Raw genomic sequence first — 16,249 nt, forward strand, 5'->3', positions numbered from 1 at the left:
CAGTTGATCAGGGCGAAGGAGATGGAGCAGACCTGATTAAATGCATTTTTGAGCGTGTCATCCTGGGACTGTTCCAAGGCAAAGACACTGGAGTTTCCAGAGTGATCTGTTCCCCTGGATCAGTGCCCAGCTGTCTCTGCTCCACCTCCCCTGCCTGAGCGACCGCCACCTTCCCACTCTCTTGTTTCCCCAAGAGGCATCTTCGCACAAATTTCCCAACAATTTTTTAAAATTTGGCCAATTGATCCCCAAAATCAGTGGATGCCGGAGGTGGTGGTTAACTGCCACCTCAACCCAATGCTTTTGACCCCGGAATTGAATATCCATGGGCACTAACGGTTACTCCACCACCTCCCCGTGCACACACCGTACCTTAACCACGTGGCTATTACCCCATGCCTCGGGCTGAATCAGACTTTGATGGATGAAGGTCTGGTTACAACCTGAATCCACCAAAGCTTGATAAGTACCCCCTTTGATACTCACAGGGTGTTTGGTATAGGCCAGCTTGATCGGGGGCAGGGGGCAGAGTGTACCGCATCGGGGACCCGAACAAGCGTCCCCACCTCCATCACTGGACACTGGTCAATAAAGTGTCCTGGGTCCCCGCAGCACCAACACGCCAGCCCAGGTTTCCCCACAGCCCTAGTGGCTGGCAGTAGGCATGTGTATTGTCGCGGAGGGACTGCGGGCCGGGAAGCCTGCTGACCGGGGTCCTGGGTTCCTCCACCTCCCCTCACCAACGACTGTAATGCTGGAGATGGTTCGGCTGAACCACCTACCCTCCATCTTGGAGCCGGTCAGGGAGGTAACCCACCGCGAGACCTGGGTAGGGGGACAGGTTTGGAGATAGACGGGGAGGGGGATGAAGGAGAGAGAGAGAAGCCGATGGAAAGGGCTCGCCGACCCCTCGTCACGCCACCATTTTGTCCTTCGCCAGTTGGATTGCCTGGTCTTGCAGCGTCGGGCGGTGGCACTGGACCCATTGAGCCGTCTTCTTCGGCAGCCATGCCATGAACTGCTCCAGTGCCACAGGATCGATGATGTCCTCGACGTCACTCCCGTCGGCCATCAACCACTTACGGCATGAGTCCTGGAGCTGGTGCGCGAACACGAAGGGCCGACCGAACTCATCCAGGGTCAGGGTCCAGAACCGCTGCCGATGTTATTCTGGGGTCCGGCCGACCCGTTGAAGGATGGTGCGCTTCAGGTCGTCGTAGAACAGGAGATTCTGGACTGGCAGTTGGTGGGCCAGTCCGCTTTGGGCCATTCCCGGTACCCGTCCACCCTCTCAAACAGCTCAATGAAAGCCTCTGGGTCATCTTCTGGACCCATCTTGGCCAGAGGGACGGTGGCGGCCGAGTCGATGGAGTGTAGCTGGGGAACAGCCCGAATCTCCCGGTCCATCCAGCTCTGGAACAGCTCGCGGTCTTCATGCTGGGCCGTGAGGAGCGCTTCGAAATGGTTCTGTTGTTCCTCCCTCACGACCAACAGGTCCTGGTGGTGTTCTTGTTGAAGAACCAAGCGATTGGACGATGTCCGCAAGTGGCGTCTTCGGCGGAGTTTGCATGGCTGCGATCTTCTCCCTTCCCGGGTTTCGGCACCAGTGTGATAAGGTTCGTTATGTGGTCAGGAAGGAAGAAGATAGGGGTTGGCTTGACTGGGACTCGCTCTCTTTATTCAGTATTATCAAACAGCAAAACAACAGATGCTCGATGGCGTGACTCTCTATATCCTTGATATGGATCGCTCCTTTTCACTTCTTTATAGCTCAGCTCTCAGGTTTTTCAGTCAGTCACTCGCGAAGTCCCAGTCCAACTCTCTCTCATCTCTCTCCCGGCAGCGGCTTAAATGCGCTCTCTCCACGCCAATCACTGCAATCAGAAAACAGGTGTTCGTCATCTGTGCTTGACCTACTTACCCACAGCTCTGCTCTGCTCTCTCTCTCGCTGCAAACCTCGCAGAACCACGCCCCCTTCGCCACAAGGTTTTAAAAAACTACTGGTCCTTCTGAAAAAATTAGCATATTGTGATAAAGTTCATTATTTTCCATAATGTAATGATAAAAATTAAACTTTCAAATATTTTAGATTCATTGTACACCAACTGAAATATTTCAGGTATTTTATGGTTTTATTACTGATGATTTTGTCATACAGCTCATGGAAACCCAAAATTCCTATCTAAAAAATTAGCATATTTCATCCGACCAATAAAAGAAAAGTGTTTTTAATACAAAAAAGTCAACCTTCAAATAATTATGTTCAGTTATGTACTCAATACTTGGTCGGGAAACCTTTTGCAGAAATGAATGCTTCAATGTGGCGTGGCATGGAGGCGATCAGCCTGTGGCACTGCTGAGGTGTTATAGAGGCCCAGGATGCTTCGATAGCGGCCTTAAAGGGTCATGAAACCCCAAAACATTTTTTTTGAGATGTACACAGATATGTATAGCCTGCACATCATTGAAAACACTAAGGGTACTCATTAATGGTATTCATATGTGAAAATAGTTATTTTTGCATTTTTCAGAGCGATTTCTTTCTTCCGGTTTGAAAAGCTTAGTCGGAGCAACGTCACAAATGCTGACGTCAGCGCGGCCTTTTCGGCCCAAGTATGGGCTGCTGGGCACATGCTGACGTCGACCGCTCCGAGCGATTCTCGATATATATTCATGACATAAAGCTCATTCAGTCCAATCCCTGCGCTGTAGTATGCATACAAGATAATTTACTTAATATGCATGAGACAGTCACTTCTGTCAGGCTCGTCTTACATCATTATTGTAGAGATATGGTGGGGAAGTTTTGGAAGCAGCGTGCGGAAAAGTCACGGAGGAAAGCAAGGCGTTGTACTGATACGAAGTAGCCTAACGTAAAGGGCGCAGAGCGAGCTGTAACCGGCGCCGTCTGTGGAAGCATTTGCCAGAGGTGGTAAAAGTACTCAAAAGTTATACTCGAGTGAAAGTATATATACCTAAATAAAAAAAATACTCCAGTAAAAGTAGAAAGTCCTCCATTCAAACATCACTTGAGTAAAAGTACAAAAGTATCAGATTTAAAACGTACTCAAGTACCGAAAGTAAAAAGTAAATATTCAAATTAACTGTAAATATCAATAATTAAGCAGATAAAATCTTTTGGGACTGATATGCAATGCTTTAATTGAACAAATGATAAGATTAGATACTGCAATTAAGAATTTGTTAGATTTGCAATTAATAGGAGACAATGAAGCACCTTAACGCAGTATAGGGGTTAAACTTAAAATAGACACGTTCCATAACATTAGCTCCATAAAACAGATGAGGAGCAAGATACTATTAACTAATTCAAAATTAATTCAAAAGCCATAACCACAATGACATATTACGTAACAATTAGTTAATAGTCATGTGCCTCAACAAGTAAAGTCATACTATAATTTTGCCAATTGTTATGATTAATGAGACAACTGAGAGTCGGAATGCATGGCTTTGAATACATGAATTTACATTATTAGTTAATGTAATATGTTATTAGGGAATTAATGATGTCATATTTAATTAATAGCAATTCATATATTACTTAATCTATTAATCATAGAGAATGTTCATTAGTTGCTGATGCAGTAATCATTAATAAATGGTTTAGTTCTTCATTAGTAATACATTAACTCATGATTATCTGTGCATTAGGCATGAATTATAATAGTGCACCTGTATTGTAAAATGTTACTGATGTTTTCATTGTAAATTGTGTGCCGCAAAATAAAAAAGTTGGGGAAACACTGAGCTAACGTTAGTGTGGCAAATCTGACTTGTCAGCTTTTCCAAGTCTATACCCGACTGGATCATCCATGACCGACCAGACCGGTTTGGAGATCAAGTGTAATAAATACTTAATACTTGGAGTGGGCATGGGGAAATGTATTGGAGTAAAAAGTAAACTTTGCCTTTAATATTGTAGTGGAGTAAGAGTAAAAGTAGATGCAAATAAAATATACTCAAGTAAAGTACAGATCCCCGAAAAAAATACTTAAGTAACCCAGATAGCAAAATTGCTCTGGCCCAGATCCGGCCCACACTTGACACTTTCATCTGGCCCACTACCCGCGTGGAATGATGGCACTTGGGCGGTCCGCTCCCGTTTGCCAGATTTAGGCCGCAATCAAGCCATAGCAACGCCGCATGTCAGCCATGAACAAAACGCATGAAGCAGAACTGGCCCACATCTGGCCCAGATAGCAAAATTGCTCTGGCCCAGATCCGGCCCACACTTGACACTTTCATCTGGCCCACTACCCGCGTGGAATGATGGCACTTGGGCGGTCCGCTCCCGTTTGCCAGATTTAGGCCGCAATCAAGCCATAGCAACGCCGCATGTCAGCCATGAACAAAACGCATGAAGCAGAACTGGCCCACATCTGGCCCAGATAGCAAAATTGCTCTGGCCCAGATCCGGCCCACACTTGACACTTTCATCTGGCCCACTACCCGCGTGGAATGATGGCACTTGGGCGGTCCGCTCCCGTTTGTCAGATTTAGGCCGCAATCAAGCCATAGCAACGCCGCATGTCAGCCATGAACAAAACGCATGAAGCAGAACTGGCCCACATCTGGCCCAGATAGCAAAATTGCTCTGGCCCAGATCCGGCCCATACTTGACACTTTCATCTGGCCCACTACCCGCGTGGAATGATGGCACTTGGGCGGTCCGCTCCCGTTTGTCAGATTTAGGCCGCAATCAAGCCATAGCAACGCCGCATGTCAGCCATGAACAAAACGCATGAAGCAGAACTGGCCCACATCTGGCCCAGATAGCAAAATTGCTCTGGCCCAGATCCGGCCCACACTTTACACTTTCATCTGGCCCACTACCCGCGTGGAATGATGGCACTTGGGCGGTCCGCTCCCGTTTGCCAGATTTAGGCCGCAATCAAGCCATAGCAACGCCGCATGTCAGCCATGAACAAAACGCATGAAGCAGAACTGGCCCACATCTGGCCCAGATAGCAAAATTGCTCTGGCCCAGATCCGGCCCACACTTGACACTTTCATCTGGCCCACTACCCGCGTGGAATGATGGCACTTGGGCGGTCCACTCCCGTTTGTCAGATTTAGGCCACAATCAAGCCATAGCAACGCCGCATGTCAGCCATGAACAAAGCGCATGAAGCAGAACTGGCCCACATCTTGGCAACAGTTCATTTGAATTCTGGCCCAGATCCGGCCCAGATTTAATACCTTGCTTTGGCCCACATACCACATGGAATGATGGCACTTGGGTGGTCCACTCCTGTTTGCCAGATCTAGGCCACAATCAAGCCATAGCAATGCCACATGTCAGCCATGAACAAAACGCATGAAGCAGAAATGGCCCACATCTGGGCAACAGTTTATTTTAATTCTGGCCCAGATCCGGCCCAGATGTAATACCTTGCTTTGGCCCACATACTGTGTGAAATGATGGCACTTGGGCGGTCCGCTCCTGTTTTCCAGATTTGGGCCACAATCAAGCCATAGCAATGCCACATATCAGCTATGAACAAAACGCATGAAGCAGAACTGGCCCACAACTGTTGCCCAGATGTGGGCCAGTTCTGCTTCATGTGTAGGTATTAGATCCGGCCCAGATCTAATACCTTGCTCTGGCCCACATACCACATGGAATAATAGCACTTGGGCGGTCCGCTCTTGTTTGCCAGATTTGGGCCACAATCAAGCCATAGCAATGCCACATGTCAACCATGAACAAAACACATGAAGCAGAAATGGCCCACATCTGGCTAACAGTTAATTTTAATTCTGGCCCAGGTCTGGCCCATATCTAATACCTTGCTCTGGCCCACATACCGTGTGAAATGATGGCACTTGAGTGGTCCACTTTTGTTTCCCAGATTTGGGCCACAATCAAGCAATAGCAATGCCACATGTCAGCCATGAACAAAACACATGAAGCAGAAATGGCCCACATATGGCTCACAGTTAAATTTAATTCTGGCCCAGGTCAGGCCCAGATCTAATACCTTGCTTTGGCCGATATAAACCAGAACTGACCCTAATGTGGGCCACAGTTGGTCTTTTACACAATCCTCATGTGGCCCACATGCTGTTTGCCAAATCTGGTCCACAATCAGGCCATTGCACAATTCAAGTTACCTTTCTTTGTTAAATCTTTTATAAAGTTTCAAAACAGATTTACAGGAATAAACATGAAAATAATTATTTAATTATTCAAACAGAGTTAAATTCTGCAGTAAAGCAGCCCTAAAAAGAAAATAGTGTCACAGCTGAAGTCAGGTCAGTGTTGATTCAGTTCTGTTCAATAACTGTGTAAGGTTCATCAATTATGAAATCAGTTCAATTTGCTATAAAGCAGCTTTGCAGAAAACATGATCCAGGGCAGTTCAGTTCTCCTCCAATAGCATCAGTGCAATTAAATCAATATTATATAGACATTAGAAATACCATAGACATTTTGTAATTCTTGCTGCCAATGATACAAAAAAATTGTGCTTAGAAACAGTCTCTCTGACAGCGTGCACATGTCGTCAAACGAGGTGTCTTTCACTGCTTACTGCACTTTAGCAGTTTAAAATCCCTTGTTTTTTAACCATAATGCTTAAAAATGCAGGCAGATGATAAGATTTCATTACCACACAAGCAGAACAGCAACGTAACTACGATAGAGATGATGGTCCAAAATCAGTAGCAGTTGATACATTTCTACCAGTTAATCATATCTACCAGTATATAGCCCACCCCTATTGTAGAATATTAAGCGTCCCAAACTAAGCAAGCCTAAGGCGACAGTGGCAAGGAACCCAAAATCCATCAGGTGACAGAAATGGAGAAGAAAAAACCCTTGGTAGAAACCAGGCTGAGTTGGGGGACCAGTTGTCTCTGGCCAACGAACATGGTGTGAATATGATTCAGGCTGCATTACAAGTCAGACTAGGGATTGCAATAATTCAGAATATTTCATCTAGATCCACCAGCTTGAAGATCAGGATACAACATGCCGACATGGAGTTGAAGCTGGCCTTAGGGGTCTGTGCAGAGGACAGAGGATCTGTGTTGATGGCTGTTAGCAAGTTCCTCACAGGGGATCCGTCTCTAGGAGTTGTCTAGTTGACATGTTATCTGTTGACATTTAGGGCTGCGTTGATGTCTAGGTGCAGGTCCACCATCTGATCTGGATTTGGAGCAGATCCAGCTGACAATGTAACCTCGGGATAAGAATGAAAGATTGTTAGCAAAGAATACACCAAATAAAACCATTACTGTACCTTATCGCTGCCATATTTATATAAAAATGTGTATGTCACTTTTATGTATATAGATTATAACATCCTAAACACTAAAATTAGGGTTTTATTGACATGATTTATTATTTTGTGCAAAAAATACAGAAAATTTGGCTTCCCAAACGTTGATTTTAATCGTGTCTGGATTTACTTTCAGTGCAGAAACAACTGCTGATCCTTGTATCATTTGGTTAATTTCTACAATTCAGAAAGATCAAACAGATCTTAATATTAATCTGCACAAGCGACAATCAGGTCAGTTTTGGGAAAGATCTTGGGACATGTGGTCTTCACCTCACAGCCGGTAGGAAAAAAATCGGGATAGGACTCAGAAATCATGTTCATGGAAGTGATTATTAACGTTTAGGGGTGTAACGATACACTCGTGTCACGATTAAATATGTATCTCGATACTGAACTCCCGACACGATATGTATCCCGATACGATATGTATCCCGATAAGCCGAAATAAAGTTTTTATTTTTATTTTGTACTTTTTTATTGTTATTATATTATTATTTGTGTATTATTATCAGGACCCACAAATATTCCCCCATTGCATTATTATTAATTATATTTAACTTTATGTTTTGTCATTGTATGATTCTATGTAATGAGATTATTAATGTAATAGTGTGACTGAAACTCTGTAAATTAAAAAACAAAAATCCCTGACGAATTACTCGCACTTTAAATGCAGGCAGCATTGCTCATGCTCGCAATATCCTGCTGTTCCTGCTATTAATGCAGTATAAGAATGAACCATCTAAACTGCTTTGAATAATCATACTACTAAAACTAAATGTGATCTGGTGATTTAAATTATGTTTGCGCTTTCACTAAGGATTGCCGCTTTAAATGGTGTTTGCACTTTGACTTTGGAGGAGTGCCACTTTAAATAATGTTTGCGCTCTCACTTTGAAGAGGGTCATTCCAGCAGTGCATGCATTTCAGATGATCAATGCAATCAATCACAGTTCTAATCGCAAGAAAGTGTGTCAAAATGGCCGCTCTCAAACTGTAAATGTTTAGCTCATCCAAGAATTTTACCTCACTTTCATGTTGTTTTCGCACGTCACGCAATCATTTGAACGTCTGTGTTTACTACAGAATGTTCACTGTGTTAAAGCTACACTGTGTAACGTTTTTAGTTTATTCTTAGCTAAAAACACTTAGTTCTTTCAAAAATATGTGCTAATTAATGTATGTAATGTGATGTAATGCACTTCTTTCAAGTAATAAAGTATTCTCGTAAGTTTATAATATACCATTGAAAATACATACGGGTGAGGGGTTCGAATGCCGGTCGTCATGTTGCTCCTCCATCTTGAAAGTACATTAGCCAAAGAGGGACATACCCGTAAATTCAAGCTTCACCTTTCGCGTTTTAACACTCGATGGCACTCATGGACGAGGTTGAACTGGATGCCATGTTAATCTTGGACTAAATTGGCCACTGTAGGAGTTAAAACAAAATCGGAATTGAGAGGAACAGAAACTAATAATCACTGGTTGGTCAAATACCTTTTCACCACTAGATGGGGGAAATTATCACACAGTGTAGCTTTAAATATTTTCACCACATAAAGCCATTGTGTCTATTCAGAAGACTTGAAGATTTCAGAAGATTTGGATTAGACCACTTGATTACTTTATTTTTTGCATCGTTTAAGTTTGAGAGTAATGGACTTTAAAATGGGTTTCATAAAGAATATCTTCATTTGTGTTTGGAAGTTAAACGAAAAACGACATTATGGTGAGAATTATGACAGAATTTACATTTGAGGTACATTTGTAAATTTGTGTCTGGGTAAATTGTACCTTATAAATAGGCTTACTACAGCAAGTTGAGCCTTGGATAAAACAACTATATTGCAAATCATATCGTTTCCATCAACGATACATATAGTCACATTTTATTAATGCGATATAACAATTTATCATTACATCCCTATTAACTTTACTGCAGTGTGAAGCAGAGCAGGAGCGAGTGTTGTGGAGCTGAGCAAGGCTGCTGGAGTGATTGTTAATGAGATGAACAACACAAGCCTCACGAGCAGCGCGAAAAACTTTGATTATGCCATAGTCCCCGGCACTATTTCTGCTTTTCTGGTAATGAGTATGAGGTAACGCAGCTCTGTTTATCATATAACACATTTGAGTGAGTTTTAAATTATGTTATGACGTTACTCTGTGCGTTCACTCAGCGGCTGCTGTGACACTTGTTAACACTACAGTCGGAGTAAAGCGCATCAGCAGAATAAAACCAGAAACCGAGGGTTAAGAGATATGATGACATCGTTAGGCGACGCCCTCACACGTCCCGGTTCCTTAGTTAAAATAGCAATTTTCTCACGATTTACAAATAGTTGGAAACATTTGGGATATTGAAGGTTCTCAACTGAACAAAATATGTAGTATTGGCCTAGTGGTTTTGGGATATCTTACTGCAAATGTTACATAATGCTATTTTACAAATCTAGACACACCCTAGCGGCAGCAAATCTAATTTGCCATGAGTTTAGTCTATCAACTCTAAATACACTTCTGAGCTGTAAAAACCAAACTCTGGTCAGGCCAAACACATTGTGTGTAGAGCCAGTGGGTGGGGCTTAACATAATGACGGCAGAGAAGGTTCCGAGAAGGTTGGTTGTAGCGCTATCCTATCGTGTGCAGAGGTAGTTTGAAAGACAACCGTTTATCCCGCCCCTCGGACTGAGCCCTGTCAATGGTGAGTTCCCAGAGCTAACTTCCTGATGTGGCTCTGGCTTGTCAGGCTAACTTAATGCAGTTTTAAGTGAACATTTGGGGAGCAGTTGGGGAAATGATGTCTAACATTATATTAGATCTGTGAATTAGGTCTTTATATTTATGTTAAGGAAACAATAAAAGAAAAAAGGTAATCACTCACTGTTCTTAACTGAACTACATTTGTAGCTTTAATAATGATCAATTCATTTGTAATAAACACACTAAAGACTAAACATTGATTTTTATTTTATTTGATTATTTGTTTTTCTTCCCTAAAAAGTTTAGATAAGTAAAACACTACAATATATATACAGCTCTGGGAGAAAAAAAAATTAAGAGACCACTGCAATTTTTTTCTTAAATCAGCATCTCTACAAGTATGGAAGCCTACAAGTATATTCTGGCTTTACTGGCATAGGGATACAGTGAGCGTCGGGTTGCTTCCATCCTTAAAATTTTAAAGACGGCGGTTCATAAGAACAAGGTCAGGCAGCAGACATTGGGGACAACAAAGTTACAGACTGGCAGAGGGCGAAAACGACTCTACACTGACTGGAATGACCACCAACTCATTCGAATGTCACTCAACAACCATAGGATGACCTCAGGTGACCTACAAAAAGAATGGCAAAAGGCAGCTGGGGTGAAGTTCACGGCGAGGACAGTTCGAAACAGGCTCCCAGTGGACAGGGCTGAAGTTGTGGAAAGCTAGAAAAAAGCCCTTCATCAATGAGAAGCAAAGAAGAGCCAGGCTGAGGTTTGCAAGAGACCATAAGGATTGGACTGTAGAGAACTGGAGTATGGTCATCTTCTCTGATGAGTCCAATTTTCAGCTTTGTCTAACACATGGTCTTCTGATGGTTAGACGGAGACCTGGAGAGGCCTACAAGCCACAGTGTCTCATACCCACTGTGAAACTTGGTGGAGGATCGGTGATGATCTGGGAGTGCTTCAGCAATGCTTGAATTGGGCAGACTTGTCTTTGTGAAGGACGCATGAATTAAACCACGTACAAGGTTGTCCTACAGTCTAAAAAATGCTGGGTTAATAACAACCCAAGTTGGGTTGAAAATGGACAAACCCACACATTGAGTTGTTTGAAAAGGTCCATTCACTGGGTTCAAACAACCCAATTTCTGGGTTTGTCCATTTTCAACCCAACTTGGGTTGTTATTAACCCAGCGTGTTTAGAGTGTAGAAGAAAACATGCTTCCTTCTGCTCTGACAATGTTCCCCAACTCTGAGGACTAGTTTTTTTGCAGTGGTCTCTTAATTTTTTTCAGAGCTGTATATATATATATATATTAGGGATGCCACAATACTCAATATAATATTGAACCGTTAGGTACGCATTCATGGTTCAATATGCGCTGGTGAATTGTGTTTTTTCGGTTTTGCATTTAATTATTTATTTCCATTTCCCCCCGTTTGAAATATTCCCATAGACAGTAAAAGAAATGAACAGAGCTATCCCATTGACAACGGCGGAAAAATGAGGCCAATCAGAGGCACTCACTTCCTGATGGCGGAGTGAACTGCGCAGGCTCAGACTGAGCTTGACGATGTAGATGTGACGTGAGCCTCCTGTCTGACAGCTGTGAGTCTTCTAGTAGTTGTGGAAAGTGAAATCTGAATCACGTTGTTTAAATATTTTCTCCCATTGCTTTTGGTTTATCTATGGGCTTCTCCCCATTCTTCTCCCTTGACTTTATCAGACGTTATGTCTCCACGTCCCCCCGACTGCCTCATAGACAGTAAAGATTGCCTGCGAGCGTCTCCTCAGGTCTATACGGTAATTTCTCATCTGTGCGACAGAGTCGCGTTGGTTATGACGCAATAGTTAGCCTATTTTTACAAAAACAGCTTCTGCGGGGCGATAGTGTAAGATACAAGGTAACGGAGCCTTTTATACATTGTCGAGTTTCTTTAGAAATAAACAATGGACAAATTGAGTCTTTAAACGCCTCTGATGTAAAGTTATTCACTGTCAAAGTGACTCAAAAATGAATGTGAGTCAATGGGATGCTAACAGCAGGTGATGGCTTGGTTAGCAATGGTCTGATCAAGTCAAGGGGGAAGAATGGGGAGAAGCCCATAGTGAGCCAAAAGCAACGGGAGAAAATATTTAAACACCCTATGGGTGGAACGCTTTCCGAGCGCTAGATTACCCCCTTGAATATTCCTCTTTATTTATTCTGCTCTTTTTTTAATGGTTTGCCTGAGTCTATGCGCTGATTTGAGCAAATATCCAATCATATGCACTAAAGTTAAGGGTGTTTACCCGCATTTACGTTTATACTCTACATTTATTCATTCAATTTCATACTTAAATGCTACTGTACATCTCTGAGCTGCCACTGTAAATCTTTATATTTATTTTATTTAATACAATACACTGGGAATGTGTATACATTTTTTTAATGTAAAGTTTTAAGTTTAAGTAAGGGTTTTCAAGTCTTTTAAGTAAAATAAAGAAAGAGTATTGCAATAAAAACCATTTTCTCCTTAACCTTTTTCTGTTCCTGTCACCTAAGAATAGAAGAGCAAAAAAAAAACCCGAACCGAACCGGAAAACCGTGGTTAAAAACCAAAGTAAGGTTATGTATTGAACCGTGGACTAACTGTATTGTTGCATCCCTAAAATATATATATATATATATATATATATATATATATATACAGTTTCTATTACTGTTTTTTATTGCATATTTCTTCTAATTTTTATTAACAAAGATGAAATAGATGAGATAGACCTAACAAGTGAAGTGAAGTGTAGTCCCGGATTTACTCCAAATGATTACAAACAATTAGTAAAATAGACCGTGTAAATTACTTGCGTGTCCATTTTCGTTACTCCTTTTCTCTTCTCCCTCTGTCTCACTTGCAATTTGAAGCCATCTGTTGAAGTGGGATTCTACAGCTTACTCGCTTGCTCTGTGATCCTGTTGTTTCTGTAATACAAGTAATACAACTAGTTAGTGCAGTTTAATGTCAAATTTATACATAGATGAATTTCAAATTATACATTATAATTATAACATTATAATTGGGAAAATACGTTGACCATACAGAACTGACTGCAGGTTGGTATACAGTGAGTGAAAGTGAAATCATGCTGGTCTATGCTTTTTTTTCAGCAGAAGACAATGTGATTTTCAGTTTGAAGGACTTCTTTGTAACGTTAGTGATGGGAAGATCAGATCATTTTACTGACTTGGATCTTTAAATCATTTAGCAATCACCTCAAGTAGCGCAAACTTTGATAACAACTTCATATTTAAAATAAATAATAAAATAATGATAATAAAAACTATACATATTGCAGGCAAAATAACAAATGAGAAACAGATGATTCATTTAGGTTATTCTGGTAACGTTAGGCCTTGTTCATACTTTTGTCACGTGAGAGCCGCATAGACTAACGTTAGTACAGCAATGAAACAGACAGATATTAATATTTTATCACCATTTATTTAGCAGTTAGTAATTATCAAAAAAAACGTGACAAATGTATGAAAGAGAGGTGAACTAACGATAATCAACTTGAATTGCAAACGTTATGTCACTTATAAAATCCTTCAGGCAATGGCAAAAGTTTTGAATTGACAAAATAACTAATGTTTGATAGCTAACAATTGTAGCTTTCATTAGCTAACGTTTTAATATCACATGCAGTAAGTTACTCCAACTGAATATAACGAAGCAATCCCCAAAACGAAGCAATATTTTTTTTATTAAATCTTACCTTAACTTTCTTTGCCGTTTTCCACCGTCAAATCTCCAAACAATAATCCTCCTCTGCAGCTCCGTCTTTTGGGCGCCTTTTCCGCGGCTATTTTTTAAATTTAAAGGGCCGGAAATAGGAACTCGAACCAGTTGATTTTAAATATATATATATATATATATATATATATATATATATATATATATATATATATATTATTATTATTATTGTTTTATATATATATATATATATATATATATATATATATATATATATATATATATATATATATATATATATATATATATATATATATATATATATATATATATTCTAGCAAGGGATAAAAAATGTTTTTGTAATGAAAGCATAACAAAAAAAAAGGGTTGAAAAAAGTTGGCTTCAAAATAACAATAAAATGTTCTCATAGCAGGTTTTGCTGATTTGTCATTCATTTAGCCTACTCTTAAATGCATATCTCAATTAATTTACTGACAGGTTATGAACAGGACATATATGATACAGATAATATTCAATATTTAAGTCAATATTTAGCAAAAATGAAAGACAAATTGAGTATTTTATTTATAATAATTTAGAATATCAGGGTCACTTGAAGCGGTTTATAAGATGACACTGCCTTACAGTTCCATACATTTACAGGTGAATGTGATTTCAACAAGACTGTTTCTGGATATTTATAACATTGTTAATCCTGCATTCCAATCAACAAATCATATTTCAGTGACAAGCTTAAAGTTTATGTCAAGTTTATGTTTAAATGCAGGGTTTGGTGCTAGTTATTTACCTATCATTTCCCTCTGGGTTAGGTTAGGGTTAGGGGGTTAGGACTATGTTTCATGACAGGAATTGTGTTCCAGGATAAATATATACATATGTTGACCCAGCAATATGTCCTACTTAAAATCATGACAAAGATTTTCACATACAGCAACTCAAAATGTATCTCAGCCAAATATTCAAGTCAGGACCATTAAAAACAGTTCACAAATTTGACCTGTTGCAAACAATTCATAATCAGACACACACACACACACACACACACACACACACACACACACACACACACACACACACACACACATATTTTCAACCTACTGTAGCTGTCTGTGTGTACACAGTATACACACAAACATGATTTTTATACTGTAAAAACTGTATATTGTATCACCCTACACTAAACCTACCCCTAAAACTTCTACCCTTCACAGAGAAATCTAAACTTTTTTTTTAAATTTCAAAAAGCATAATTTTTCATTTAGTTTTCTTCATAGAGACCAAAAACATCCCCACATGGACAAGGATTTCAAATATTGCCATTTTTGTGTCCCCATAACATAGGGTTTACCTAGACCACACACACACACACACACACATTGTTTTTTGTGTGAATTGTGGGGACTTTCCATAAGCGTAATGGATTTTACACTGTACATTATATCCCCCTACACTGCCCCTACCACTAATCACAGGAAACATGCTGCAGTTTTACATTTTCAAAAAACATAGTATGTTTATGAATCCGTTTACATTGTGGGGACCGCTGGCTGGTGATCTCAGGTTTATATTACATTGTTTGGTCCCTACAATATAATATAAACAAGTACACACACACACACACACACACACACACACACACATTGCTCCTAAACCTACCCATCACAGGAAACATTCTGCATTTTTATTTTCTCAACAAAAAAAAAAAACTCATCCTGTATGATTTATAAGCATTTTGAAAAATGGGGTCATGGGTAATGTCCTCATATTTCACCCTCTCCCACATGTGTCATACCCATGTCATAATACACATTTAATCAGTGTCCTTATATTTAACAAAAACATGCCCACACACACACACCTCACACACACACAATTAAAGTTATGTACTTTTTTTATCACAAGGCAGGCCAATCCACAACTGATATAGTCTTTTTGTCCAGATTAAACTGTACAATTAAGAGTTGCATCCTATCAAACATAGCCCAATTTCGTTACAAAGTATTATGCCATATTTTCAAATGTGGGCATTTTTAGCTATACATCTAAATTAACTGTAATTATATTTATGGCATATTTTCCATGTCAACTAGCCTAGAAATCTAGACACACCCTAGCGGCAGCAAATCTAATCTGCCGCGAGTGTCGTCTAGCAACTCTCAATACCCTTCTGAGCTGTAATCACCAAACTCTGGTCAGGCCAATCACATCGTGTATAGAGTCGGTGGGCGGGGCTTAAAATAATGACGCCAGAGTTGCGCTTGCGTGCTTCTAGTAAACACAGAAACTGGCGAACGACGGTCTTTCGAATCAGCTTTGACCGCGACTCTGGAAGACTTGGAGTTAAGCTTTTCTCTGAGAAAAGAACAAAGAACGGCACTGAAGTCATTCTTAAGAAGGGAAGATGTGTTCGGAGTTTAGCCGATCGGATACGGCGAATGTTTAATCTATCAACGAGCTCTGCTTCA

General features: G+C 40.7%; 1 protein-coding gene across 1 annotated transcript in view; it reads left to right on the top strand.

The window, feature by feature from the left end:
- Positions 1–16,249, top strand: part of opn7d (opsin 7, group member d) — a 155,482-nt gene that overhangs the window by 64,261 nt on the left and 74,972 nt on the right. The window lies entirely within an intron of this gene.

The sequence above is a fragment of the Pseudorasbora parva genome, chromosome 13 (assembly GCF_024679245.1).
Source record: "Pseudorasbora parva isolate DD20220531a chromosome 13, ASM2467924v1, whole genome shotgun sequence".
Lineage (NCBI taxonomy): Eukaryota > Metazoa > Chordata > Actinopteri > Cypriniformes > Gobionidae > Pseudorasbora > Pseudorasbora parva.